The sequence below is a fragment of the Aegilops tauschii genome, chromosome 7 (genome assembly GCF_002575655.3).
Source record: "Aegilops tauschii subsp. strangulata cultivar AL8/78 chromosome 7, Aet v6.0, whole genome shotgun sequence".
Taxonomy (NCBI): Eukaryota; Viridiplantae; Streptophyta; class Magnoliopsida; order Poales; family Poaceae; genus Aegilops; species Aegilops tauschii.
The window spans coordinates 582266598-582272039 of NC_053041.3; the positions used below are offsets into that span (position 1 = coordinate 582266598).

General features: G+C 40.9%; 1 long non-coding RNA gene across 1 annotated transcript; it reads left to right on the top strand.

The window, feature by feature from the left end:
• Window positions 1-213: 213 nt before the first annotated feature.
• LOC120969634 (uncharacterized) lies at window positions 214-4824 on the top strand. The gene is made up of 5 exons (XR_005763960.2): window positions 214-329; window positions 998-1067; window positions 1696-1836; window positions 3474-3552; window positions 4367-4824. It is a non-coding gene; the product is annotated as an uncharacterized lncRNA (long non-coding RNA).
• Window positions 4825-5442: the final 618 nt, after the last annotated feature.

Sequence of the window (5442 nt, forward strand, 5' to 3'; positions counted from 1 at the left end):
CTCCAGCCCCTGCTTCACGTACGACCGCTGGTGTGGGAGCAGCCTTCGGTGGTGAGGAGGCCCAGAGCAACACGGCCAACGTTGGCGCTGGTGCTCCCCAGTGCAACCACTCCGACGACGGCCAGGTGAGCCATTCCCCACCCTGAAGGTGCAGATATTCTCCTTCAGTGCCTAGGTTTTCGTGTTCGATTGATTTTGTGTCGGATTTTATCGCAGGATGTTGCTGTCTCCCATCCGATTGATTTCTCTCCATTAGATTGGCCCTGGCTAGATAGGGAAAGGGGGCCGACGGCGGCGCGAGGAGAGATCCAAGTGTACAATTTCTTGCTGTAAGTCTCCTCTCTGTCTCTCTCTCTCTCGTTGTTTTGCACGGGATCTGTTGTTCACCCGTAATTGCCACCTGTGTATTTACGACAAGAACAACACTCTGTTCATTGCGACAAGATCCAAGTGTACAATTTCTTTATATTATATATGCAAAACAAATATAGTTCTAGCTAGAAATATATTGTCACCTGTGTGCTGCAATTGTAATAGAGATCGAGGTCGGATCAAGTTTTTTGGTTTCTGTATTAGCAATTTCTTTTCCGAGAAAGTCAGTACCTTCTGTATGTGTGCAGTTCTTTCAATGTTCCATGTTTCTGTATGTCTACTTTATAGCAGGGGTCTGCCCGTTGCATTGTGTAATACTATCTGTTGTACACATCTTTCCACATTAGTGTATACTCTGTTTTGGTATGCCAAGAAAATAAGAACCCGAGATTTCCTGATATTTATGGGAAATGGATATCATGTTCCTTCTTTTGTTTCTTCTCGCCGAAAGGTGGATTATTTGGCTGACCAACGCTCAAAAACAAACTGTGACTCACACCATTTGGATTTCAGATTCTTAACTGATTTTCTATGATATGATATAAGGAAATAGTCATCTACAGATATACTAATGTAGCGCTTTACCTTGCTGCTTCCCACTGAAGTTTATGCTTTTATATTTCAGAAATTAGAGGAATATGAAGCAGAAAATATAATGTTGGTCCATAGAACCCTACTTTTTCATTCGTTCACTGGTAAGTCTACTTCCCTCTATGTATGGTAACACACATTATATCATTTCATTGGGTCATACTTAATACATGACACCATGAAGCATTTATATGAAACAGATCAATTTGTGTGTTCACCATCGTCTGCAATTTTCACAGTTTACAGTTGCTTGATCATTGATTTTTTCCTTTGGACAAACAAGTTCTCCCTCATTTTAGCAATTATTTATCAAAATGGCGTGTGTTTGTACGATGCATACTTGGACAGGTTACTGTATTACTGAAGTAGTACATGATCTGGTCTTCTACTAATCATTGTCTTAAATAGGTAATCTTTTTTTGTTCTGCTATGTTATGCATTCAAGTTGCTGGATAAGTTCTCTCAAGTTGCTTTATGTTCATTAAATGAAATCCTTGAAGCATGATATTACAATTCATGTAGTTCTTTCTTGAATGTGATTATTTCCGGTTTTGCAAGGGAATAAGAATATTTAGTGCGTATGTATAGTGTGATTGTGGAAATAGAAGCTTGATATCTTTTGACTGAAGCATCAAATGATTTGTTACCATATTATCATTGAGCTTTGGAACTGCCACTACTCCATGTATTGTGAGCTAATATATCAATTAGTATTTTCCTTTATTCTACCAGGTTCCTGCGTGGCTGCCTCCCAGCCAAATCCGGCTGCCACCAACCACCACGCGCTCGCCTCAGCCTCATCCTCTTCCTCCCTAATGACCAGTTGGATGCTAGGCAGCAGAGCGGTGGCGATTCGCCTCTGTTAGTGTGCTGGTAAGTTGTTGCATGTCTCTCTCTCTCTCTCTCTCTCTCTCTCTCTCTCACACACACACACACACACACACAAGATTTTTTTTGAACTTCCTAGCTCTCATTATCTAGCTTTAGTGATATGTTCAATAAATTAGTTAATGCTGCTTTTGATTAATTGCCCTCTAGAATTTCCTCACCTATATGATTTTCGTCGAAATATTGTGGTTAACCTGAATTAGTGTCACTTAATTTGGTTCTGTGCCATTTTTCTTTTGATCAATTACTCACAATCTGAAAATTCATGCTTACGATTTGTTAAGGTGAAGAAGTCTGTTTAGGCTATATGCCCTTACCTCCTTTCACTCGATAGCTGGGCCTTTTACAATGAAATAATGTTTTTTCATTAGATAGATTATTAGGTTTTATTTGGTTCTACAGAGAGATAACGTAGGATGGTAATTTCATTTTGTTCATATGCAAATATTTAATGCAAGTGCAAATTTATCTTTTGTTAGGTGGATGTGGTCTCCATTATTCCTACGAATGTCCTTAGTTGATTCTGTCTGACATTGTTTAAATTTGTTGTCCTTTTGTATCTTCCATGTAAAGAAAGGATATGAGTATTTCCTATGCTTTCGTGTAGAGAATAGTTTTGGATCCAAGTCACTTTTGTTACTTTCTTAGTGAACTGAACAACCAAACTGAGTACTTAGTGTAGAGAATAGTTCTTGGTCACTCCTTGTGCTAAACTGAGTAAACTAAACCAGAAGATACTTTCCAGGTCACTGTTGCAGTAGTTCTTGATCCAAGTAAATAAAGGAGTAAAACATGTGAAGAAAGAACGTGTGAAAGAAATTGTTTGTTATGTTTTCCTGTACTGCAAGTAGTTCTTGCAGTAGTTTGTAGAGTTCTTGCAGTAAAGAAAATCGTACTCTGGGGTAGTTCTTGATCCAATGCTTCCAATATAGCAGTCCTCCATTGTGTTGAGTAAGCAAGAACACATCCAGTAGCTAACAGATCAGTTGCAAGCAATTGTTGTAGAACAAAATTAACCAATCAGTTGAAACACAAAGCTGATGTGGAGTCATTTACATGCAGGTGTAGGACTTGTCGTAGTTTTCTTCCAATCAGGAGTAGCAAGTGCAAACTAAATGAATCATTTGTGCTCTTGTTCAGCAAAATCTTTTCAGTAAAATCTCTTGCATTAGTGTAAACTTGCAATAAATTTAGTGCTCTTGTTCAGCAAAATCTTTTGTTAAAACTAAATGAATCTTTTGCATTAACTAAATGGAGTACTCCCTCTGTACTGGAGTAGCAAATGTAGCAGTATTATTGGAGTAAATTTTTTCAGTTAAGTTGTGCAGTAGTGTACTCCTGCTTGCTCTTCTTTGCATCTTTTTAGTTAACTGAAACTTTTTATTCAATTCAAACTAAATGAATCTTTTCAGTTAAGTGAATCCTTTTATTCAATTCAAACTACTCTCTCAAACTGGTAATATTGATCTATTTTCTTGAATGATGTAAAGTTAATGAATAGCCATGCCGGCATCAGCTTGGCTTATAGTAGGTTAAAATGCATGTGCATATTTATGTATTTCCTTTTTTTCAAATTTTTAGTGATGCTAACTGAATATTACTTTCTAATTTGATTTATTCAGGGTCAATGCTTCTTTTGTCCTGTTCGCTCGGTCATAGAACAAACCCTATCCTGCCTTGACTGATTTCCTTCTATGCTCGGTGAGCCCTTCTCTTCCGCGCTTTCCCCTGCTCTCTTTTCTTTCCTATCTCTAGGATTAGAACATATGATGGGAAGGAGATACGGTACAATGATAGAACCTGTAGATCCAGTTTACTGTCCATTCATCCATGGTGGTACTCCAGTCTTCCAGTCTCTGATATTCATCATATTGCAGATTCGGTTATATGTGCATGTGTTGTTTTCCTGCTAATTGGTGTGCACATGGTTATGATTGTTGTGCTAATCAGTAATCAAAATATATCATGAAACTTGTTGTAACTACAATGTCTCACCGTGACATGCACTTCATCGAGTCCTTATTCCATTATGGACACACCAATCTCAACATGAAAAACTGTAAATAATTGATACACATTACCGTTAATCTCAACATGGTTATGGTCATCCACGGTAAGGACTCGATGGTAGTATTTGCATTAGTTCAGACTGTTTTTATTCTGTATAGTGCCACCTGAGTCTAAATTATTATGCATTTGCTCACAAGAAAAGCAGTCAGGACTAGAAAGCTGCATTGTTATTCCTTTTCCATGGTTCAGACTGTAGTGTCAGGTTCAGAGATGGTTGCAGCAAGGTCAAGTTCCTTTTTTACTGCACATGGATGTTTCGAATATGTTCTACCAAAACATTTTCTAACTAACATATTGATTTCATATTTTGTTTCTGTGACCTTTGATAGAAGGATCTGCTCATGTATTTTTCCTGTATATATCTATGTGCTAAAAAATGCATTTCTGTTAAATAATAATTCCTAACTAATTATTTCTGATAACCAATGATGCCTTCCTTACACAGGCTGTTTGATGCGTTCGTGCTCGTCGGCGGGATGGTGCAAGGCGCAACTCCGACGCGGTTCCTCGCCGGTTGGACGGTGTTCAGGCGCAACCCCGGCGCGCACTGAGTACTGCCTCGGCTATAGCCTCCCTCGCTGAGGTCCATCTTCCTCCCGCTCCTCTGCTTCGGCTACTGTATGGGACATGGCCATGGCTATATTGATGTGGTGCTCGTCTGGTTGATGCTCTATGCCCTACCCATGCCATTTTAGGGTTTGCAGGCTGCTGTTCATGTTTAGTTGCTATCATAGGAGCTAATGTGATGCTCTGGTTTACATGTGGATGCCCTGGTCCTATAGCTATGCTCCTGGATTTGCTAGATTGATCAGTGGCATTCGTGCTAGGGCGATGATGATTAATCGTGGCTGAAATAAGTGTGCCTTTGAGCAATCGTGGCACCTGTGCGTATCAGGTTGGATCCTCCCTCTTGTCTCTAGAATCCTTTTTGATCATGTGATGCTTGTTGTTGTCCTTGGATGGTCATTCTTGTTGAGTGATAACCAGGGCAGCTCCACTGTATGAACAGATTGATCTGGTGATAAGAGATGATGGGGGTAGGTTATATGATGGAGGAAAGGTGAATCTGAGCCCGCTATGCAATGAACCCTGAATCGAGAATCCCATTGTTAGAGTCTGAACCGAAATGGAGCTTCCTCGGCTGTTTGGATTTTCAGACGTCCGATCGAAAGTCCGTCGCGATACCGACCGTTCGATCTCGAGCCCGATCGATGTGAGCCATCTGATTTTGACCTCGATCGACCTGGGCCGTCGGATAAAATTCCAGTTGCAACATAATGTAAATATCGTGCCCCCACCTGGGCATCTGGGTCATTCCGCTTAGGGGGGGTATAGAATGACCGCGGCTTCCTGCATTGAAAACCTAGCCGCCGCGTCCTCTCTCACTCGCTCCTGCAGTTGCCTCCCTCCCTCCCACGCAGGTGGCTCCCATGGTGATGGTGGCAGCGGCCACGGAGGAGGGCAGCATATCAGCGGCGCCGGCGATGGCGTCCGTGGCGGCTATGCAATGAACCCTGAGTC